This window comes from Bos mutus, chromosome 1 (assembly GCF_027580195.1).
Source record: "Bos mutus isolate GX-2022 chromosome 1, NWIPB_WYAK_1.1, whole genome shotgun sequence".
Taxonomy (NCBI): domain Eukaryota; kingdom Metazoa; phylum Chordata; class Mammalia; order Artiodactyla; family Bovidae; genus Bos; species Bos mutus.
Window position 1 is genome coordinate 126,362,897 of NC_091617.1, and position 25,110 is coordinate 126,388,006.

A 25,110-nucleotide genomic window follows, 5' to 3' on the forward strand; every position below is an offset into this window, starting at 1 on the left:
CAGTGGCCATGTCTTCCTAGCACCGGAATAAAACGTTTAGCTCATGGCATTCATTCAGTTGGAAAGACCAGATGGCCACATTAAAGCCTCTCTCTTTCTACCTTTTTGTAAAGCAATTATGAGCTGTGCCCATTATGTTATTTAGTGTCCTTTATACAAGAATCCATTTGATAACTTCTTTTATCTCATTCAGCCACTGGAAAAAGTGCATTTCTACTAACAAATTTTTCATTAACCAGATAATGAGAACAATGCACTCACCACGTTTCTTTTTTAATTCTCGAAACAAGGAAGCTTAGAGCTAAGGTTTACCGTCGACTGTTGTAGCCACCGTGAGCCTGGGTTTCTGGTGTGACCACTGTCTCACTTTATTTAGTGATAGCTCTTCTACTCTTGTTTCACCTGCCTTTACCTGTAACCTTCCATGAATCTTTTCCAGGGATGTGGGGGATTATATCTTTAAATAAAATTAAATAAAAAGGAATCTTTATGGCCCCCTCTGTACCCCTGAAGAGAGAAAGGGTCACCCTGAATGGATTGCCAGAGTCTATCCTTCACTGGCTTACACAGATCAGTGACCTACCTACTTGGCAGGTGCCTCTTTGGTCTTCCGTGAGGTCTCTGTTTTGGGCCCCTGGGGGATCTACTTTCTCTCCCTTCTCATATCTTCTCCTGTTTGGAAGGGTCGTGTGTGCTCAGTCGTTCGGTCATGTCTGACTCTTTTCGGCCCTATGGATTGTGGACCACCAGCCTCCTCTGTCCATTGGATTTTTCAGGCAAGAATACTGGAGTCGGTTGCTATTTCCTCCTCCAGGGGATCTTCCCGACCCAGGACTCAAACCCCGTGTCTCATGCGTTGGCAGGTGGATTCTTTACCACTAGCACCACCTGGGAAGCTTGAAAAGGTCAGACCAGATCATAACAGGCTCTAGTGGACTCCCCACAGCAAGTTTTATATTGCAAGTACTAGTTATCATTAAAAGTTATCATTAGATTTGAGTTAAATCACTCAGGATCCCTGAGGCTTCAGCACATGGACAGGATTAGAGGGAGGCCAGCTGGTTGCAAACCAGCTAGTCAGGCCATCCTCTGGCCCAGGTAAGAATTAATCCATCCACCCCAGACAGTGTGAGAGCCTGGGAAGGAGTAGATGGCCTCAGCCCCACCTAAAAAGGTGAGATGGGGAGAGTTAGTATGTGAATTCAGAATTTAATTCTCTTGACCATTATTTCTTGAATATTGGCTGAGTGCTATAGGAAGACAAGAGTTCATTTCTCCTTGGAACAGAGATTTACTGAATACCTACTTTATGCTGTGGGACAGAAGTTCTCGAACCTGGCTATGTATCTGAATCACCTGGGAAGCTTTAATATAGTACAGCATTTACAGAGTCCCCTCGCAGAGATTCTTGTTTGGAATAGCTGAGGTGAGACCCTGGAACCTATATATATTTTTGTACCTTATTTAGCGAATAAGGAACATTCTATTTGTCCCTGTGATAACAAATTTGAAAGGCACACAAGTAAACACTGAAAAATCTTGTCTCAGAGGATATTCACGTGGTTTTTATCCATCTGCCATAACCAGGTCTGGGGGCTGACACTAAAATCCAGCACTGTAACAGAAACAAAAATTCTGCCCCCAAAGGTCTGCAGTATAGCAGGGAAGGTAAGACGGGTTCACACAATGCTGTAAAGCCAAGATTCTCAGTGAAGGTGCAGGATCAGGAGTGCTGGGACAAAGAGTAGCGGGGAGTGGCCCCGGGATGGGGTGAGGGAAGGCAGGAGTGCCTCACCAAACCCCCTTTCCGGGAGAGGTGACACTGACTTCAGCTCTGCCTGCTGAAGTGGACAAAGCTGAGGAACACGAAGTTCAGTCAGAACGAGGCACAGCTGAGTTTCATGCCCTCAAGAAGCTTGTAATCAAGGAGCCCATGTCACAGTTTGGAACAAAGCATCCAAATCCATAAATACAAGGTGAAAAGGCAGTGACAGTTGTCAAAGATGCAATTTCAAGTCATATTCTACATGTCCGACGTGCAACTGAGTTTGAAGTCTGAAGACCAGAGGGGACCCACTGTGGCCCTCAAACACAGCTGGTCCCTACCAGTGGTGTTTGATACAGGTAGCATTTGGACCATGGTTTTGGAAAAAAAAAAGTTGATGTCAAAGAACAGTAAGATTTAACATAAATATCAATGTGTCTTCTCTTGAGAAACAGGAAGACTGGACAACAGCGGGGCTGCTGCCCGCCTGGCAACCGGGCAGCTGCAGGCACGTGCTGCCTTTCCCGGCGCTCACTGCCCAGCGGCTTCTCTCAGCACCAAGCCCAGCCCGGCCCCGTTGGCCAGTTTGGTTTGCGCCACTGACGAGAACATGAAGTAAAATCACATTGGACCCGGAGTTTTGAACAGTCATCCTTACTTTAAGTATATCCCTAAAGTTAGAATTCAGACTTAAATGAGTTCAGGGGGGAGGCAGTCATTCCCACCAAAAATAGTATTCTTTGACTTAAAAAAAAAAAAGTGATCTCCTCTGCTATTTTTCTTCATTGAGAGTAAGTAAAAACAGAAGTCTTAGGAGTTCTTGCTAATGGAAAGCCCACAACACATTTCAGAAAAAGAAATAGAAGCTGGAAAGCAGGTGAGATTAAGTTTATATGTAATATTCTGAAACATGTACTAAAAAGCAAGTTTTGTATAATATATCTATTATTTTCAGTAGTATCACCGAGATGGAATAAATAAGCATGAAAAATGTTATTGTTACAAAACTTTTGGTGAGCCAATATTTTAAAACAATAAATCAATCTGTAATTAGATAACTGTGATCATCTGATTTATGTTACTATTTTCCTGAGTTTGTTTTTTAGCTGTAAAGCTTTTAACATACACCTTCTAAACACACAAATACATGTATGTATATATCCACATGCATGTACCAATAGATCTATGATTATATAAACATATGAACATGTGCTAGTGGAAACAGATTTTATAAGCACAACAAATATCGTGAATGTATAATTCAGCATCTAAAACAACAAGACACTTGAGAGAGAAAAGGGGATACAACTAATAACTATGCCAGATAAACAGGTATACATTGGGACTATATCCTGGGAAATGAGGATACAGGGTCATCCTGTATTTATATATACACAAAAATATACATATCTATATAAACTAAATATAAAATTCTACATTATAATTACATGTGTATATTGAGATAAAGTATACTTCATAAGTATTTTAAATGCTTTGAAGAATTTTATAAATATATGATAAACATACTTTATAATTATACTTCATACCAGGGCCATTGGGAAATTCTACTTAATTAGCATATGCAGAATCTGCTGCTGCCTTTGTCTCCTGCATTATTCCAATCTTATATAATACATTCATATTATGTAAGGATGGGCACTGAAGATGCTTTTGATGATTAAAATGACTTTTCTTTTTTCAAATTAATTTTTATTGGAGTATAGTTGCTTTACAATGTTGTGTTAGTTTCTACTATTCAGCAAAGTTAATCCACTGTATGTTTACATTTATCCTCTCTTTGTTGGATTTCCTTCCTCTTTAGGTCACCACAGAGCACCGAATTGAGTTCTCTGGGCTGTACAGTAGGTTCTTATCAGTTATCTATATATTATATATACATAACATCAATAGTGTAAATATATTAATTCTAATCTCCCAATTCATCCCACCCCACCTAAAATGACTTCTTCACTTACTTTTAGAGTTAACTAGTATTAAAAAAGTTAAAAAAAAAAAATCTATGCTGATGGTAAAATATGCAAACAGTACAGCAGCGGATTAAGGGACAAAGCAGAAGGTCCCTCCCCTCTGCCAGGCTCCTCAACTCCACTCCAGCATACACACAACACACACAACTCACGCACTCCCTACACGAGTCCTCTTCTCATAACTCAGAAAGATTTCTACGTTCTGCCTGTATGAAGCTTTAGAAGAAAAACCGCATTTCCTCCTGAGGCTCTTCTGTCCTCACCCCTAGCTCCTCTGCCTGGCAATTCCTGTAATTTACTCATCTCAGGTGACATCTCCTTCGGTCAGCCTCCTTCCTCATGAATTTTCAGTCTGGGGTTCCAACCTTTATTGTCGCATGCAATATTGTGCATTTGTACACATTTCTATCCTTCCTATTTGCTCCTTGAGTTTAGGGACAGTCTTGGTACCAATACATTGTTGATTCTGACAGTAAGTGAGCAGAGAGACATTGGCTCCTCAGGCCCCGAGCAGCAAATGGCTTAAATGACGTATTGTACTTAGAAAGCTACCTTACTTAAAGCTTTAAAAATGAGACCTGGGTGAACCCAAATTCTACTCGAGGGAAAGCAAAATTACTAGGAAAATAAAAATAAATTCCTGTTCCTTTTTTTCTTTCCTAGTTTCCTTATAACCCTGAGGGTTCTCAAAGTATGTTTCATGGATCTCTGAGTCTCCCAAGACCCTTTCAGCAAGTTTTTAAGGTCAAAACTATTTTCATAACCACACTAAGATGTCATGTGTCTTTTTTACTGTGTGAACATGTGCACTAATGGTACAAAACCAAAGACGGGGAAAACTTCTACAGCCTTATCACATATCTAGCCAGTAACAGCTGGATTAAGGAGTAATTATCATTTTATTAAATCTGGATCCTCAGAAGGACACATAAAACACTTCTGAATGCATAAGGAAAAATGATGACTACCTTGAGAAAAAGCATCTGGTGTTTCCTAGAGCTCTGAGTCAAACTTACCAATTTTTTTTTTCATGGAACATCATTTTTACTTGAAAAAAATTACAGTAAGATAAACCATGGCTATTCAGATACGGGTACTTGGGCAAATATTTTCTTAAAAATGAAATAAGTGAGTCTGTCATTTCAAGGAAGCAGCCATTTTGTTGCCAATAATAAAATCAGACTGGAGCAAAAAACAGAATTTTGGAAAACTTGTATCTACCATAATGAGCTCAACACTCCTCAATACATAATGACTTTTCTGATGATGTTGGTGGTGACGTTAATGGAAGTGATTTTTGGATACTGAGTAATGAATTTGGAAGATATACATGGCTCAGTGAACCAATATTTTCCAAATGACCAATGCATATTACCAAAAAAAATCATGCATGAGCTAAAAAGTGTAACAGAGAGCCATATATATTTACATGTAACAAACTGGGGAAAGTTCACTGATACGAATTCCATGTTGCAATTAACCTTTAAGAAAGTCCTACTGGTAGATACTGGTATAGCATCAAAGAATATCCACAACTAACTAAAAAGGTTATTACAAAACCAAAACCAAAAAAACTTCCCTTTTCCAACTACCTAGCTGTGTGAGGCTGGGTTTTTTTCATATAGTTCAACTAAAACAGCACATTGCAGCTGAATCCAGAAGCAGATTTGAAAATCCAGCTACCTTTCTATTAAGTCAGATAGTAAAGATATAGTATACCTTTGAACAGTACAGGTTTGAACTGCTTAGATCCACTTGTACACAGATTTTTTTTCAGTAAATATGTACTACAGTGCTACATGATCCACGGTTGGCTGAACCCACAGATGCAGAACTGGAGGAAGGGATACAGAGGAGGGGAGATTTTGTGGATTTTTGACCCAGTGGAGAGTCTGTGCTGTATCTAACACCTGTGTTGTTCAAGGGTCAACCATATTTGCAAAAAATAACACCACTCTTCTCACAAATTTTTGCTTTAGAAAATAGTTACTTTAAAAATAAAAATGTATCATTTTACCATGTAATTGGGTTTATTGTAGTCAATTTTTGCAAGTTAACAAATAGTTTTTAAATTCTCCTTTAAAACTTTGAATGTAACTCAGATAAACAAAAGCTCTTTGGATCCTTAAAGATTTATAAGAATGTAATGGGGTCCTGGGAATCAAAAGTTTGAGAACCACTGCTTTAAACAGTAAGAAAATATTCAAAATCATATTTAAATAAATGACTTAGAAATTATTTTACTCAATAAAATGAATCACATGTAAGACAAAGTGAATGAAAGGGTGCTAAAGTACAAAGCAGAAATACCCAGGAGTCAGGAGAAACCAAGGCACAGAGAAACACAGACACACCTTGGTCACACAGATACACACACACACTCTATAGCTGTCTTTAATTTTCTAAGCCAGAAGTGACTGCTACCTATCACTTGAGTGTGAGCATGGCTGTAAAACCAGGTGGACCAATAGTCCCTTCACACTACACTCAGGTAAAAACTGCTCCTCGATTTGCTGCCTATATTGTTTGTACAACCTATCCTGGCTTGAATCTTTGCCTTCAAGTCTCAAAGGCTGGCTTGGTTTGCCCTTGGAGTCTATCCATTCATCTACTAAATCAGCCCCTCTCCATTATATCCTGGATACCTGTTCTGGGTTTAAACTTGAAAACAATTCTTGGCAATGATCTGAGCAACTAATTCCTATATTTCCAGCCTAATTAAATCTTCCCTTCCCCAAGTAGACAAGGCAATTTTACTAAAGCACAGAAAAGTCAAAAACTTAAAATGATAGTTTCCATAACATTTTTAACTCTCCCAATGTAAACCGCCCCCCCCGCCAAAAAATCTTGAAAAACCTCTTTAAATTGTTTAACCAAGTGTAACTATTATGTAACTTTATAGAGCCTGTTAATAAAATCTGGTGTACTTTTATTAGCAAGTCTTTAAGACATCACAGATGGAGAGTGAAGTAATCCTGTCCAGTCTGCATTCTTAGTGAGAACTTGCAGTCACTCACTCAAGGCCACGCTCCAGGGCCAGACTGAATCCCATTTTTCTGTATCTTCTGATCAGAGGAAAACGCCAGGCGCCTTCTCGCAGCACCTTGGCCACTCAATTCCCAACATACATAGTAATGAAACTGAATCAACAGAGCAACTTTCTCCTCTTTCTACTGCCATGCTTCTATAAAAAGACACTTGGAAATAAAACCCAACTAAAAAAAGAACACACTGTATTAGGATACTGACCTGGAATCACGCACAAGTCAAACTCACAGTCTATTTGGGGCCAGCGCAAGACCCATACTGAAGCAGAATCTACTGCGTGGACCTGCCATTCTCCGCAGAAAGTGTTCTGACAAAGGACACCACTTCAGTGATCTGGGTCCCCATCCCACACACATCTTTGCAGTGCCTTTTCTCACAGTCACGTTGGGTGACTACGTCAGACCTCCTCACGTGACGGGGTCTTAGAAACACATGCATCAGATCTCGGAAACAGATTACAAAACAGAAGCCCTTTATGGAGTTCAGCGACGTCTAAGAAAAGGAAAATCCTCTCACGTTGCCTTCTAAATGCAGCCCAAAAGGAGCAGAGAAGAGCTGCATTTATCAGATTTTCATGCATTTAAGCTATCAGATTCAAGAAGGTGTAGCATGACAAGGGAGGTCTGTTTTTCATCTGAAATTCAGGTGGCTGGAAAAGGTAACATCAGGAAACTGCTGGAGTCCACTCAACAGGGAGGCAGCTTGGCTTGAGCCACCTTTCTTGACTATGTTGTTCTGAAAAGGCAAACATTTGGTCTCCAGACTTGTAGTTGCGTGCATATGGATTGTGAGAAGGAGTATTATCAGATTCACAAGTGACGCAACGTGCCCAGTGAAATATTTCAGGTTGCTTGTTTGGAAAGATGAAAGGGGGAAAAGGTCCTTTGTTTCTCTTTTTTTTTTATCCTTTTTGAAACACAGCAGTGTTTAGAGGAGGTAGCCTTTGGGTTCATCTCACGATTGAGCTTGCCCGGACACCTGCTTGCTTAAGAAAGCTGGCAAATGTGCTTGGAGAATCTTCTCTCTAAAGCCCTGAAGTGCTGCATCCGTTTCTTGTCCTACCAAATTCCACTGACATTTAGAGGTGCTAATGTGAAAAGGAATTTTAAAAGTCTGAATGCTGTGGGAACTGAGTTACCAGAATGACCAGGACAGGGGTCCCATCCCCTGGAACTTCTCATTTTACGGGTAAGCATATAATCTAGAGTTGGTTTCAGAAGCCAAATACCTTTTTCTTAAAGGCCTATCTGATTGAATAGCCCCATTCCTCTCAGTTGACTGTGACCTGTCAGGGAGGATGGAGGGAAGAACTATTATACATTCTGGCTTCTGAGCAAAAATGAACTTCCTGCTCATTGCGATGGGTTATCCTAAAAAAAGGACAGAGACCAACTGCTGCATGGTGTTAAAACTATCTAAATCCACCTGCCATTGCACCCTTGTTCTCCACCCCTAGCTTCCTGCACCCCAGCTTTCTGGGGACTCCTGCAAGACAATGAATCACAGTTTGCATGGACTCTTTCTGGATGAACCAGAACCTGGGCAGAGAGGAATGAACCAGGTAATACACGTGAAAAGCAGCAAGCACAGTGCTCAGCACACAGCAGGGGTTCAAAGAATACGGGTGAGAATCAGCTTGAGAACTGACTCCCAGTTCTGTGTCCTGCTCGCCTGTGACTGAACAGAACCACTTAGGCATGCAATGCGTAGGGTGGTCTTTTAACTGCACGAAGGAGATCAAGTCAGGCCCTGCCTAGAGCCCTTCAGTGGCTATCCCCAGATGTTAGGGTGGAATGAAGACCCCTCGCTGTGGCCTGTGAGGCCCTGCACTGTCCATGGGTCCCAGCCACTATTCCCAGACTCCCACCCCCTCTACCCCACTCTCTGTGCTCACACTCAGTCCTCCCTTTGCTGCCAGTCTCTCCTGGCCCAATTCCAGTCCTGCCCAGGGGGCTGGCTCACCCCTGCTTTAGGCCCAGCTCAAATGTCAACTCTGAGGGCCCACCCCATCTCTCTATTTGCTCCCGCCTCTACTTGCCCTCACATCATCTTCATGCTACATACTTCAACCTGCAATTATCACAAGTATTTGCCTGCTTGTTCGCTGTCCACTGTGTCTGCCAGAAAGTAAACTCCAGGAGGGAAAGGACCTTATCCGTCCAGTTCACGGCTGTGTCTCCAGGCCACAGGGCACAGTAGGCACTTGGGAACTATTTGAAAGCACAGAGACTCACCCTGATGAAAAGAGCCACCACACTCCTGGGCCCACTTATCTGCTCTGCTTTTCTTTTCCACAGCACTCACAGCATCCCCATACACTGCAGAATTTACTCATTATTGACTGTCCATCTGCCTGCTAGAAATTTAAGCATCATGAGGACAGAAATCTCTGATTTTCTGCACTGATGTATCTTAGGCACCTAGAACAGTGCCTGATACATCGCAGGCCCTCAAAATATTCATGTACTAGATGAACGATCCGTACTATAAACAGATACACGGTCCTAAATCAGCATTATGTATGGATAGGCACTGTATATACTTCGAATTACAAGGTTCATCTATGTGAATTTCCCCAACCAATTTTGAGTAAAACTGCTTTCATCTGATACATTTCAGGTTGTAAAGCACTTCACATATTAATCTATTTAATCCCCTTCATAATCCCGTGAGGCAGACACATAAAATGGAGACACTGCCACCAACTCAGGGTTAAATGCATTAACAGAGTCAGTGCTCATCACACGGAAGCTGCTAATCTCAGGCCCACGGTACAGATGTGGAAACGGAACCCAGGGTACTGCCTCACTCACAGCAGAGTGGTTAATTGCTGATGTGCCCAGCGCCCAGCCCCCTGCAGGCTACCGCGTCACGCAGAGCAGGAGGGAAGTCGGAGCAGCTGACTCGCCATCTCCGAGCACAAGATGGCTCTGCACCAAGCCCAAGCTGCAGGCGGGTGGTGCAGGCTCACCCCTGAAAAGCCCGAGGCAGGGAACAGACCCGGGTGGACTCCAAGAGCTAGGGCTGGTCGGTGGGTAGCCTGCCTGGGCCCCACACTCGAAAGTCACTAAAAAATGCTGCCTGACGTGAAGCAGAGTGTGCCAGAGGGGTCCCCTGAAAAACCAGCCAAGGACTGGAGCTCAGGCAAGCCGACCTGTGACCATGGCTGGTAGTTACCAGGGCAACCTGTGCGTTGCCAGAGGATGAGCCTCAGGCCCGGGACCTATCACGGCTTCCCCGGGTGTACCGTTATGGGACACAAGGCAATTTCAAGGTGCCAGCTGAACACACAGTCAGTCAGCGTCTGCCCCACAGCCCAGAATTTACTAAACAGCCGAGGCTTTTACATTACACTCACATGTAGCCAACTTAAGATTTTTAGTATTAAAAAAAAAAAAGTTGATTTTTAAAAGTTTGTTGCCAACTCAGTCCAAGGATGTGGACTGAATCCATCAGGAAGATGAGTTTTCATGTGCCTCCCCCATTCCCCCACTTGAGTATTTATTTATTTTTTTTATTTATTTATTTTGTTTTTAATTGAATTTTACTTTCCCTTTCATCTCTTTATTTTATTTTATTTTATTTTAATTCTCTTTATTACTTTTAAAAAAAAAATCACATGCTCCCCATCCTGAACCCTCCTCCTCCCAACCTCCCCATACCATCCCCCTGGGCCTTCCCAGCGCACCAGCCCCAAGCATCCAGCATCGTGCACTGAACCTGGACTGGCATCTCGTTTCATACATGACATTTCACATGTTTCAATGACATTCTCCCAAATCTTCCCACCCTCTCCCACAGAGTCCATAAGACTGTTCTATACATCAGTGTCTCTTTTGCTGTCTCGTACACAGGGTTATCGTTACCATCTTTCTAAATTCCATATACATGCGTTAGTATACTGTATTTATGTTTTTCCTTCTGGCTTACTTCACTCTGTATAATAGTCTCCAGTTTCATCCACCTCATTAGAACTGATTCAAATGTATTCTTTTTAATGGCTGAGTAATACTCCATTGTGTATATGTACCACAGCTTTCTTATCCATTCATCTGCTGATGGACATCTAGGTTGCTTCCATGTCCTGGCTATTATAAACAGTGCTGCGATGAACATTGGGGTACACGTGTCTCTTTCCCTTCTGGTTTCCTCAGTGTGTATGCCCAGCAGTGGGATTGCTGGATCATAAGGCAGTTCTATTTCCAGTTTTTAAGGAATCTCACACTGTTCTCCATAGTGGCTGTACTAATTTGCATTCCACCAACAGTGTAAGAGGGTTCCCTTTTCTCCACACCCTCTCCAGCATTTATTATTTGTAGACTTTTGGATCGCAGCCATTCTGACTGGTGTGAAATGGTACCTCATAGTGGTTTTGATTTGCATTTCTCTGATAAAGAGTGATGTTGAACATCTTTTCAAGTGTTTGTTAGCCATCTGTATGTCTTCTTTGGAGAAATGTCTATTTAAATCTTTGGCCCATTTTTTGATTGGGTCATTTATTTTTCTGGAGTTGAGCTGTAGGAGTTGCTTGTATATTTTTGAGATTAGTTGTTTGTCGGTTGCTTCATTTGCTATTATTTTCTCCCATTCTGAAGGCTGTCTTTTCACCTTGCTAATAGTTTCCTTTGATGTGCAGAAGCTTTTAAGTTTAATTAGGTCCCATTTGTTTATTTTTGCTTTTATTTCCAATATTCTGGGAGGTGGGTCATAGAGGATCCTGCTGTGATGTATGTCAGAGAGTGTTTTGCCTATGTTCTCCTCTAGGAGTTTTATAGTTTCTGGTCTTATGTTGAGATCTTTAATCCATTTTGAGTTTATTTTTGTATATGGTGTTAGAAAGTGTTCTAGTTTCATTCTTTTACAAGTGGTTGACCAGATTTCCCAGCACCACTTGTTAAAGAGATTGTCTTTAATCCACTGTATATTCTTGCCTCCTTTGTCAAAGATAAGGTGTCCATATGTGCGTGGATTTATCTCTGGGCTTTCTATTTTGTTCCATTGATCTATATTTCTGTCTTTGTGCCAGTACCATACTGTCTTGATAACTGTGGCTTTGTAGTAGAGCCTGAAGTCAGGTAGGTTGATTCCTCCAGTTCCATTTTTTCTTTCTCAAGATCACTTTGGCTATTCGAGGTTTTTTGTATTTCCATACAAATTGTGAAATTATTTGTTCTAGCTCTGTGAAGAATACTGTTGGTAGCTTGATAGGGATTGCATTGAATCTATAAATTGCTTTGGGTAGTATACTCATTTTCACTATATTGATTCTTCCAATCCATGAACATGGTATATTTCTCCATCTATTAGTGTCCTCTTTGATTTCTTTCACCAGTGTTTTATAGTTTTCTATATATAGGTCTTTAGTTTCTTTAGGTAGATATATTCCTAAGTATTTTATTCTCTTCGTTGCAATGGTGAATGGAATTGTTTCCTTAATTTCTCTTTCTGTTTTCTCATTATTAGTGTATAGGAATGCAAGGGATTTCTGTGTGTTGATTTTATATCCTGCAACTTTACTATAATCATTGATTAGTTCTAGTAATTTTCTGGTGGAGTCTTTAGGGTTTTCTATGTAGAGGATCATGTCATCTGCAAATAGTGAAAGTTTTTACTTCTTCTTTTCCAATTTGGATTCCTTTTATTTCTTTTTCTGCTCTGATTGCTGTAGCCAAAACTTCCAAAACTATGTTGAATAGTAATGGTGAAAGTGGGCACCCTTGTTTTGTTCCTGACTTTAGAGGAAAAGCTTTCAATTTTTCACCATTGAGGATAATGTTTGCTGTGGGTTTGTCATATATAGCTTTTATTATGTTGAGGTATGTTCCTTCTATTCCTGCTTTCTGGAGAGTTTTTATCATAAATGGGTGTTGAATTTTGTCAAGGCTTTCTCTGCATCTATTGAGATAATCATATGGTTTTTGTTTTTCAATTTGTTAATGTGGTGTATTACATTGATTGATTTATGGATATTGAAGAATCCTTGCATCCCTGGGATAAAGCCCACTTGGTCGTGGTGTATGATCTTTTTAATGTGTTGTTGATTCTGATTGCTAGAATTTTGTTTAGGATTTTTGCATCTATGTTCATCAGTGATATTGGCCTATAGTTTTTTTTTTTGTGGCATCTTTGTCAGGTTTTGGTATTAGGGTGATGGTGGCCTCATAGAATGAGTTTGGAAGTTTACCTTCCTCTGCAATTTTCTGGAAGAGTTTGAGCAGGATAGGTGTTAGCTCTTCTCTAAATTTTTGGTAGAATTAAAGCCCGTCTGGACCTGGGCTTTTGTTTGCTGGAAGATTTTTGATTACAGTTTCAATTTCCATGCTTGTGATGGGTCTGTTAAGGTTTTCTATTTCTTCCTGGTCGAGTTTTGGAAAGTTGTACTTTTCTAAGAATTTGTCCATTTCTTCCTCGTTGTCCATTTTATTGGCATATAATTGTTGATAATAGTCTCTTATGATCCTTTGTATTTCTATGTTGTCTGTTGTGATCTCTCCACTGTCATTACTAATTTTATTGATTTGATTTTTCTCCCTTTGTTTCTTGATGAGTCTGGCTAATGGTTTGTCAATTTTATTTATCCTTTCAAAGAACCAGCTTTTGGCTTTGTTGATTTTTGCTATGGTCTCTTTTGTTTCTTTTGCATTTATTTCTGCTCTAATTTTTAAGATTTCTTTCCTTCTACTAACCCTGGGGTTCTTCATTTCTTCCTTTTCTAGTTGTTTGAGGTGTAGAGTTAGGTTATTTATTTGACTTTTTTCTTGTTTGTTGAGGTGTGCCTGTATTGCTATGAACTTTCCCTTAGGACTGCTTTTACTGTGTCCCACAGGTTTTTGGGTTGTTGTGTTTTCATTTTCATTCGTTTCTATGCAAATTTTGATTTCTTTTTGATTTCTTCTGTGATTTGTTTGTTATTCAGCAGCGTGTTGTTCAGCCTCCATATGTTGGAATTTTTAATAGTTTTTCTCCTGTAATTGAGATCTAATCTTACTGCATTGTGGTCAGAAAAGATGCTTGGAATGATTTCTATTTTTTTGAATTTACCAAGGCTAGCTTTATGGCCCAGGATGTGATCTATCCTGGAGAAGGTTCCATGTGCGCTTGAGAAAAAGGTGAAATTCATTGTTTTGGGATGAAATGTCCTATAGATATCAATTAGGTCTAACTGGTCTATTGTATCGTTTAAAGTTTGTGTTTCTTATTAATTTTCTGTTTAGTTGATCTATCCATAGGTGTGAGTGGGGTATTAAAGTCTCCCACTATTATTGTGTTATTGTTAATTTCTCCTTTCATACTTGTTAGCATTTGTCTTACATACTGCGGTGCTCCCGTGTTGGGTGCATATATATTTATAATTGTTATATCTTCTTCTTGGATTGATCCTTTGATCATTATGTAGTGACCTTCTTTGTCTCTTTTCACAGCCTTTGTTTTAAAGTCTATTTTATCTGATATGAGTATTGCTACTCCTGCTTTCTTTTTGGTCCCTATTTGCATGGAAAATCTTTTTCCAGCCCTTCACTTTCAGTCTGTATGTGTGTCCTGTTTTGAGGTGGGTCTCCTGTAGACAACATATGTAGGGGTCTTGTTTTTGTATCCATTCAGCCAGTCTTTGTCTTTTGGTTGGGCATTCAACCCATTTACGTTTAAGGTAATTACTGATAAGTATGATCCCGTTGCCATTTACTTTATTGTTTGGGGGTTGAATTTATACACCATTTTTGTGTTTCCTGTCTAGAGAATATCCTTTAGTATTTGTTGTAGAGCTGGTTTGGTGGTGCAGAATTCTCTCAGCTTTTGCTTATCTGAGAAGCTTTTGATTTCTCCTTCATACTTGAATGAAATCCTTGCTGGGTACAATAATCTGGGCTGTAGGTTATTTTCTTTCATCATTTTAAGTATGTCTTGCCATTCCCTCCTGGCTTGAAGAGTTTCTATAGAAAGATCAGCTGTTATCCTTATGGGAATTCCCTTGTGTGTTATTTGTTGTTTTTCCCTTGCTGCTTTTAATATTTGTTCTTTGTGTTTGATCTTTGTTAATTTGAGTAATATGTGTCTTGGGGTGCTTGGGTTTATCCTGTTTGGGATTCTCTGGGTTTCTTGGACTTGGGTGATTATTTCCTTCCCCAGTTTAGGGAAGTTTTCCACTATTATCTCCTCAAGTATTTTCTCATGGTCTTTCTTTTTGTCTTCTTCTTCTGGAACCCCTATGATTCGAATGTTGTAGCGTTTAATATTGTCCTGGAGGTCTCTGAGATTGTCCTCATTTCTTTTAATTCGTTTTTCTTTTATTCTCTCTGATTCATTTATTTCTACCATTCTATCTTCTAATTCACTAATCCTATCTTCTGCCTCTGTTATTCTACTATTTATTTGCCTCCAGAGTGTTTTTAATTTCATTTATTGCATTATTCATTGTATATTGACTCTTTTTTATTTCTTCTAGGTCCTTGTTAAACCTTTCTTGCATCTTCTCAATCCTTGTCTCCAAGCTATTTATCTGTGATTCCATTTTAATTTCTAGATTTTGGATCAATTTCACTATCATTATTCGGAATTCTTTATCAGGTAGATTCCCTATCTCTTCCTCTTTTGTTTGGTTTGGTGGGCATTTATCCTGTTCCTTTATCTGCTGGCTATTCCTCTGTCTCTTCATCTTGTTTAAATTGCTGAGTATGGGGTGTCCTTTCTGTATTCTGGCAGTTTGTGGAGTTCTCTTTATTGTGGCTATTCCTCACTGTGTGTGGGTTTGTACAGGTGGCTTGTCAAGGTTTCCTGGTTAGGGAAGCTTGTGTCAGTGTTCTGATGGGTGGAACTGTATTTCTTCTCTTTGTTCAGTCGCGCTGTGGGGAGGGAGGGAGGGATGCTGCAAGCAAATAACACTGGCGTGCGCTCGCAGTGCCTCAGCCACACTGGGTCTGCCCCCGCTCACTGCGCGTGTAGCCTCCCTGCCCACACTGCTCGGGCTCTAGGTTGTTCCGCCGGGAACAATCCAAGGCTGGCCCTGGGTTGCATGTACCTCCCAGGTCCAAGCCGCTCAGGTTCAGGCACTCGGATAGTCCTCAGAGGCGCAGACTCAGTTGGGCCTGAGTATTGTGCTCTTCCCAGGTCCGAGCAGCTCAAGTGATGAGATGTTTGTGGCGCCAATGTTGCGACTTATCGCCTCCCGCCACTCGGTTATCTGGGCGCAAAACCGGCGCACCTTCTTAGGCAGATGTTAACCGTCCAGACCCCCAAGAAGTTTTAGTTAGCAAAGAAGCCTGCTTACAGTTTTATAGATAATGTCTCTCTGGGGCTGCGATTGCCCCCTTCCGGCTCTGGCTGCCTATCACCGGAGGGGGAAGGTCTGCAGCCGGCTATCTCTGTTCAATTCTTTGTTCCGTGCACGGGCCTGGCGGTCTTAGGTTGGGGCTGGCTTTTCGCGTAGTAGATATCCCACAGTCTGGTTTGTTAGCCCAAATTATTTCGCTCAGATAGTGCTCAGGGTATTCAGGCCAGATTCTTACTCTAAGCGATACAGCCCGCTGCGCCTCCCTGCCCAGCCCCGCTTGTTAATGGCGCCTGCAGGCGTCTGCGCTGCTTCTCCACTGGGGAGTTACCGTAGGACTCGCAATCTTGAGTTTTAATTGTTTGTTTATTTTTTCTTCCTGTTACGTTGCCCTCTGTGCTTCCAAAGCTCGGCACAGATTCGCAGTGAGAAGGTTTCCTGGTGTTTGGAAACTTCTCTCTTTTAAGACTCCCTTCCGGGACGGAGCTCCGTCCCTCCCTCTTTGTCTCTTTTTTTGTCTTTTATATTTTTTCCTACCTCCTTTTGAAGAGTTGGATTGCTTTTCTGGGTGCCTGATGTCCTCTGCCGGCATTCAGAAGTTGTTTTGTGGAATTTACTCGACGTTTAAATGCTCTTTTGATGAATTTGTGGGGGAGAAAGTGTTCTCCCTGTCCTACTCCTCCGCCATCTTCCCACTTGAGTATTTAGACTTGTCCTTTCATTACAGGCCTGTGGATGATACAATCTCAGGGATCATGAGACTCAGGCTGGGGACCTGTCAGTTGGGATAAAGCATGAGACCAGTGGCGATGAAGCATCAGGGGAGGGTTAGGGGAAGGGAAGCTGTGGGGTGGGGCCGCCTTTGGGAGGGAGCCTTTCCATGACAGTGAAAACAATCTCCTGGCCAACATGGATCTGAGACACGGTTAGGGAGGCTCCTTAGAACCCTGAACCCAAATTCCAGTATCTTTACCAAAGCTTAGAAGGTCTCTGTGATTTGACCTCATTTCCTGCCACTCTAACCCAACCCAGCCCTCCTTCTGTTCATTGAATATGCTGAGGATCTTCCCACCTCAGGGCCTCTGCACATGTGGCTTCTGAAGCCAAGAATGCCTTTCCAGCCCAGGCAGCAGCCTATCCTGGTCTCTATCCAACAATCCATTACCCCTCAATCAGGTTTACCTGTCCTATACTCCTCAGCAGACTCTTCTTGCATAGTATACACTATGGTTACAGGCTTCCCAGGTAGAGCTAGTGGTAAAGAACCTGCCTGCAACGCAGGAGACACGTTCTTGATCCCCGGGTAGGGAAGATCCCCTGGAGGAGGGCATGGCAACCCACTCCCGTACTCTTGCCTGGAGAATCCCATGGACAGAGGAGCCTGGAGGCTCCACAGGCTCACCAAGAGTCAGACATGACTGAAACGACTTAGCATGCACACACGCACTATGGTTGTAGTTAAGTATTATTTGATAAATGTGTGCTTTACCACAAGCATATGAATCCTGTGAAGGCTGAAAACTATTTACCACTATTTACCACAGTTTCCCCTAGCTCTCAGCACCACACTTGGCACATAACACACTGATAAACTTTTATGAAGTAAATGCAAAAACAAAAAACACCCAGACAATAAGCTTTCTAGAGCCCACCATACCTGGCACTGTTAACCAGGCTTTCTGGATCCAGAGTTAGGTCAACACGAACTGCCCTACAACTTGTCACCGATGCTAAAAGGTTGAACGTTAAAAAATCAACAAGTCTGACACTGTAAAAGGAAAAACAAAACACACACACACACAATCAACTCTGCTGGTCTAAAACTGGAGCTGGATAAGACAAGCGAGGGCTGTGCACTGCCATGAAGTTATTACGGCTCACACAAGCTAAAACAATGAAACACAGCTCTGAAGCACCAAAAAACTGCTTACTGTTATTGCTTTGGCTCAGAGAAAGGAAAAGAGTATTTCTTCAAGCTCTAACGACGTGCTTTGTTCTGTTAACGACAAAACAACAGGCCCAAAATGGAGCTGCTTATGCTATGCCTCGTGTCATCAAACTGGAACTTACTTAAGAGTTTTGGCTCTCTCTGCAATGCAATCCTAAACTAGATATCAGCTTAAATCAGGAATAGACTGATAAGCATTAGTTAGGTAGTCTGCGTGACAATCCCTGTCACCCCCTATAAGGAAAGGAACCTTGCAATAACCAACCCACCTTTTTGCCTGGTATAATTTCCTTGTTCTGTTCCCTTCTGCCAATAAAACCTCTCACCTTGTGTAGCTCTTTGGAGCTCCATTCTGTCTGCCAGATTGGATGTTGCCTGACTCATGAGTCACTAAATAAAGCCAGTAAGATCTTTAAAATGTACTCAGTTGAATTTTGTCCTTTTGTCTTTAAGCCCTAAGCATTTGGCCTTTGTCTCCTGAGTGCTTGGACTGAACTAGCAACAAACTTTTAAAAGTTAACTTAAAAAAAAAAATGCTAAAAATTTAAAGTTATCAACGTGGGGGTGCAGCATAAGGTCCTAGTGTCAGGTAATTAACAAGGCTCCATTTCCGTACCTGTGCTCCCTGCAAGCACCTCCAGGGATGTCCGCTTTCTGTAACCACTTTCAGTTCCTTCCAAGGTCATTTCCCTCACTCAGCCCCCTCTCATGAAATGCTGATCAGGAGAAGGGTCTGGGCTAAGTGAAGCACAGCTGGGTCTGTGGCCTGCTTCTGGGTCCTGTAACTGTGGATGCTTGTGTTTCCTGGTACACTGATTGGTGACCCACCCCCAAAGGCATACACAAGCCCTCTTTGCCCATCAGGCAACCAGCAGTAAGACGGAAGAGGCATCATAATGTGAGCTTACAATGGTGGTTCTCTGCAGAACTGTACATCGGACTCACCTGTGGAGTCTCAAAAAGAATAGGAGCCAGGTGACACTGCTGAGACTGAATCCGTTTCGGGAACAGGATCTGGGTAGGTGGGAGTGTGGCATCCTGCTGAAAGTTACCCAGGTATGTTGTGCACACAAGCTGGCACACGACTTCTAACTACCCTTTGACGAATCAGGTCACTGTGTCTCCTGTAGGTGTTGGAGCCCCTCTGGGCAGCCTCCCTGAGAGCTGCTTTAAAGTGACATTGACATTCCACCACACATGTGTCGGCATCCCCCACTCATTCATGGGACAGGAGGAAGCTCACCTAAATATGCCAGCCGCATGCTATGCCCCCAACACCACACAAGCACATCCCTGTGCCCAGCAGTGCTCTGCACACTCCATATACACCGTCCTGATGAAGCCTCACAGCAACCTTATTTTGAAAATGAGAAAACTGGGACTTGGAGAGGCTGTGTAATTTGACCAAGGTCATTTAGTCAGTGAGCAGCAAAACTGGGATTAAAACCTGAGCAGGATGACTCAAAAACTACACTCTCCACTATAGGTTTGGAGCACCAAAAAACAAAGTGCTTTTAGCTTTTCCTGGTATCAGAAGTTCTTTACTGGTATCAAAAGCTCCTATGCTCATGACCCCAGCCTACCAACCAGCATGTGGGTGCTTAGCAATCGGTAGCCTGGATTTGAGGGGGGCACCACCTTCAAGGGGACAGGTTATGCCCTGTGGTATGCTGTGGGGTGGGGGTCTTGTGGGGCTCATAGCCCACCCACAGTTTGCTTGGCCCCAGGCAGGTACCCTGCTGAGGGCTGCATCCCCCTGCCAGAAGGGGCTGTATCCCCCATATGCACAACGATTCTATACGGATCATCAAATGGCTCTGAAGTGAACACTTCACGTAATTCAGAATTTTCCATAAATTTCTACTTTTAATTTATTTTCTTTAAAAAATGTAAACTTCACGGGCTTCCCTGGTGGTCCAGTGGCTCAGACCTCGTGCTCCCAATGCAGGGGGCCCGGGCTTGATCCCTGTTTGGGAAACTAGATCCCACACGCTGCAACTAAGAGTTCAAATGCTGCCACGAAGATTGAAGACCCTGCATGTCGCAACTAAGACCTGGGGCAGCTAAATAAGTAATTTAAAAAAATGTCATTTTAAAAAAGTCATCAAAGTAACAGATGACACTATTAAATAAACATTATCATTTTGGTCCATTTCCATTTCAAGGTAATATTTATCAAATGTCTACCACCCTCCAGTTATTGAGTATAACACAAGAGGCTACCACAAAAAGTGGGTACAGAAGGGGCATACGGCTGCTGCTCCTGCTAAGTCGCTTCAGTCGTGTCCAACTCTGTGCGACCCCATAGATGGCAGCCCACCAGGCTCCGCCATCCCTGGGATTCTCCAGGCAAGAGTACTGGAGTGGGTTGTATAGGGGGTGATTAAAGCTACTGAACTAAGACAGCTGAGGGACCTGAGAACACTGTATTAGTCCACTCATGAAGCAGGGTTCTCCTGAAGGATAATGTGGGATACAGCAGACCATGTCCAGTCTAGCACTGTGGCTAAGAGCCTGAACTCTGATGTCAAGTTTGGCTCTCATCATGTTCTGGCTATGACCTTGGGCAAGCTTCTTACTCTGCACCTCAGCATCTTCATGTGCAAAATGGAGCTAATAATAGCATCTTATCAGGTTAAAATGAAGATTAAATGACAGTAACCATGAAGTGGTTGGCTTAATATCTGGCACAAAGTCAAGCTTAATAAACATTAGCTATTATTAGTATAACTATTACCAATTAATTATTATTAGTGGTAAATGTCAGTAGGAACAAGTATTACCAAGTCTTGACCACAGGCCCCAAATATAGGGAATGTGACATTCCTCAATGGTAGGGACAAATACTCTATTTCACTGTGTGCCGGGAGTTTGCCAGTCCCCCTCACAGTGTTTACCACCCTAGAGGGGCTCATCAACTAATCATCTTCCTAATGCCAAAAGCAGTTATTACATCTGCGCCTTAGCTAATATGTGGGAACTGAGTTGCAAGTATTATCAAAATGATTTTCTTTAGTTGCATCATATGTTAGCACTTCTTCTAAGCCTATGGAAGAAAGCGTTCGTATCTTAAATAAAAATTATCCAAGTAGGCTATTAGCAATTTTTTAGCAATTAGTAAAAGCTCGACAGGAAGGAAACTAAAATAATGTATTTAAGACAAATAATCTATACATTTCTTCTGTGTGCACTTGTCTTTTTAAGTCAGAACGTCACTCAACTTTTGGCTATAAAAACAAGGTCTGGTGCTGGTCGTTGATTGGGTCATGTGCTGGTTTTATTTTTATTTTTTGGCCATTTGGCACATGGGATCTAAGTTCTCCAACCAGGGACTGAACCCATACCCCCTGTGGTGGAAGCATGGAGTTCTACCCACTGGACTGTAGGGGAAGTCCCATGTGCTTGTTTCATATGGTGAAATTCTTTCATTTTCTAAGAAAGCCTTCCCTGTGTTCTGCTTCATCATCTGTCCTATCTCTTTAGTCTCTTGGCAGACCACATTTGCTCCTCTGCCCTCACACTGAGGGGATTTTTACAAGGGTAAGTTCTTAAGACCTCCTCTCTCTTACTTTAAACTAGGAACCTAATAACAGTAGTTTGGTTATGATTTATTTTAGAGAACATTTTGATGTTCTGCATTTTTCATGTTAAAGTCTTTTTAATTTATGTCTCAGTTTAATGGATTCATTAGGTTGTGGCTGATTCAGTGAAATTTTTTTTGAAAATCTGGGTTTGGTCTGGGGTTTTGCACATTTATGTGCTGATTCTGGATTTTGGTTCAAGCTGCCATTGAATCATTGAATTCCCTGATTAAAATTTTTGACAACTGTCAGAAGGAGCCAGTTGTTCCAAGCTTTCTTTTTCTTGGTCCCCAAGCTGTCCTTTCTCCTCCTGTGGAGTTATCTTTGTCCTCAGAGGGCAGAGCAGGGCCCCTGCTTACACACTCCTGGGCTCAAACTCCAGTTCTGCTACTTAGTAGCTGTATGAATTTAAACAAGTTAATTAGCATCTCAAGACTTGGGCTTTTTTTTTTTTTTAAATCTATAAAATGGATATAATAGTGCAACTTAGTTCTTAATAGGATTAGAAGGGACAATCCAGATAAACCATAGTATCTCAGTCTATTGCTCTTTTACACTCTGATAATTTTCCATGAAAATTCCAGAAAACAAAACAATCCCAGCAACTCTTTTCTTTAGCTCATCTCATTATGATAATAGCAACCAATTTAACGCCTGTTGGTTGAAAGGGTGTTGGAAGCAGGGGGTCATTTTGTAAGTGGGGATTTCCCTGGGGCTGAAGTGGAGCAATGAGTGGCCTGGAGAGTCCCTGGCTTTAAGGGCTTCCAAGGAGCCTGGGCAACTTAATTCTGGTGGGCCGGACAGGCAGGAGTTACGGGACTCAGGTCAGGCTGACCCCAAAAGAAGAGAAGTTAGAAAAACATACTTGTGAAAAAGAAGTACAAAAATAAATACTCAGCAAAATAAGGGACTGTGGGTAACACATTGTGTGTTAGTCGCTCAGTCCTGTCCGACTCTTTGTGACCCCACGGACTGTAGCCGACCAGGCTCCTCTGTCCATGGAATTCTCCAGGCAAGAATACTGGAGTGGGTTGCCATTTTCTTCTCCAGGGGATCTTCCTGACCTAGGGATAGAACCTGGGTCTCCTGCATTACAGGCAGATTCTTTACCATCTGAGCCTGTTAGGGAAGTCTGTTAATATGGGTATAGTAATGTAATTAAAAGAACACTTTCAAAGAACAGGTATATGTATCATAATATAGTATCAATAAAGCCAGTAACTATGTGTAAACAGGTGCAAAATCTGTGATTCTATTATTTGGGGGAGCCCTGCATGCCTATTACACATATTTCTACCAACCCAACTATGAAGAATAAGCAGAGAAAAAGAGGTTGGGTTCACAACAACCAGGGAGAGCTTCTACCCCTTGAGTGGCCTCTTCAGGGCCACGGGTCGCCCTTTTCAGCCTAGTAAAGGCGCTGAGCAACACTGCTCTCGACCGTCATCTTAGCTCTGAATAAGATTATTGCTCAGCTTCTTCACATACAGAAATGCCAAGAACATCCAGATGGCTAGTCTCACCATTATTAGGGGTCAGGGTTGGGGAGGGAAAGCATTCTAAGCCCCATTGCTCTGTTCCCTTTACACCTTCCATCTGTTCCATCCTCACCTTGTGGAGAGGGGTCCTTGAAGCACAACAGGGCAAGCGATGCCCTGAGTGGCGATCAATGCCAGCAAGAAGGAGAGCGGACGAAGCAGAGTCCTGGACCAGGAGAGGTGGGGCTGGATACAGGATATGGGAGATGGAGGCCAGAGGGAAGGGGCCCGGGGCTCCCTCCTGAGGCCTCTGTACTGATGCCCCCCCTACCCTGCTAGGAGATAGGACCCCGGGTGCTGTTCCACAACTCCTTGGAAGGTCTGGCTTACTGTGTCACTGAACCTGCCCACTCTACTCTCCCAGGTGTCAAGGGCATAATAGCAGGGTTAGAGACACACAAGTAAATTCCCCATGGCAGACCTTCACTTTGAGAGCAGGCAGTTCCTCTAAGGGATCAGCCCCTCATGATCCCTGAGGAGCCTTTCCCAGGGCAGCAACTCTTTCATGCTTGTATCCTGAAGTTCTTTTCCACTTGACGACTGGAGTACATTCCCAGTTCCCAGTGCTACATCCACAAGATGGTGCTGAGTCCACACAAAGAGATGCTCTTGGGTCCTGAGTCACTGGGGATCCAGTCCCCAAAACCTTGCTCAAAATGGGCAGATGAACGAATTTTGTTTCAAAATAAATAGACCTTGGGTGTTTTAGATAACAAAAAGCATAGAGCAAGTTTCTTAGTGGAGCATGCCTTCTAACTACTTCTTCATTTGCTATAGATGGATTCTCGAGATTCTTCAGACCAGGAGTAGGGACCACTCCACCCAGTGTGGGAATTTCCTCCTTAGAGGAGCAGTCCTCATGCAGAGCCCTCAGTTGTGACCTCTGCATGTGACAGCCCTTCGAAGGTTTGCATGTCCCTTCCCCGGGCTAAACATCTCTAGTTCCTTCAACTAGGCCCCAGCAAAGAGAATTTTATAGACAAGGAACTTTAGATAGTTTCGTCCAACCCTCTCATTTTAGATGTGAGAAAATGGAGGCACAGAGAAGTAGAATGACTTGTATAAGGTCTCATGGTATCACTAAAACAGGTTTCCAGATTTCTGGCTCCATACACCGTAAGCATATCACCATACTCCTCGACTGACAGCCACCAAACCTGCTCACTGACACAGGACCTTAGAATGTTTTTGACTTCCCTAAGCCTCAGTCTCTTCACATATTAATTGGAGCAAATCATACAGCCCTCGTGGGCTGCTGGGGGGATTCAAGGAGAGTACCAGGTGGCGCTAGTGGTAAAGAGCCCACCTGCCAACGCAGGAGACGTAAGAGATGCGAGTTCGATCCCTGAGTTGGGAAGATCCCCAGGAGAAGGAAATGGCAACCCACTCCAGTATTCTTGCCTAGAGAACCCCATGGACAGAGAAGCCTGGTGGGCTAGAGTCCATGGGGTTGCAAAGAATCAGATGTGACTGAAGCAACTTCACACACACACACACACACACACACACACACACAGAAGGGCACCTAGCCAGGGCAAGTACATAGCAAATAGTAAGTGTGTGATAATTGATTTTATTTATAATATTCAGACTCTTTTTTTGGCATGGAGTTCTCCTTTCTGCCTTTGTAGTCTTCTTCTTCCGTGGCTTCCCAACTTCCAAGGCTGAATTTTTAAACTGATTCTCAAAAATTCATGTAGGCTTCCCATGTAGCTCAGCTGGTAAAGAATCTATCTACAATGCAGGAGACCTGAGTTCCACTCCTGGGTCAGGAAGATCCCCTGAAGAAGGAAATGGCAACCCATTCCAGTATCCTTGCGTGGAGAATCTCCTGGACAGAGGAGCCTGGCGGGCTACAGTTCATGGGGTCACAAGAGTTGGATATGACTTAGTGTTATCTTTCTTTCTTTCAAAAATTCACTCATTCTTGTGAAATGCAGTTGTGTTCCTTCGATCCATAATTTTTAGTCTGTTGGA

General features: G+C 42.4%; 1 protein-coding gene across 23 annotated transcripts in view; it reads right to left on the reverse strand.

Moving 5' to 3' along the window:
* ZBTB38 (zinc finger and BTB domain containing 38) overlaps positions 1–25,110 on the reverse strand; it is a 145,348-nt gene that overhangs the window by 8,381 nt on the left and 111,857 nt on the right. For 9 of the 23 annotated variants that reach the window (XR_011465073.1, XR_011465076.1, XR_011465074.1 and 6 more), the window contains one exon: positions 24,691–25,102. The exons of 9 other annotated variants lie outside the window; for them this stretch is intronic. The gene's annotated coding sequence lies outside the window, so the exon portion shown is untranslated. Of the gene's footprint in view, positions 1–583; positions 897–7,002; positions 7,144–24,690; positions 25,103–25,110 lie in introns of those variants that run through there. 5 more of the 23 variants (XM_070375327.1, XM_070375320.1, XM_070375338.1 and 2 more) reach the window with 2 other exon arrangements.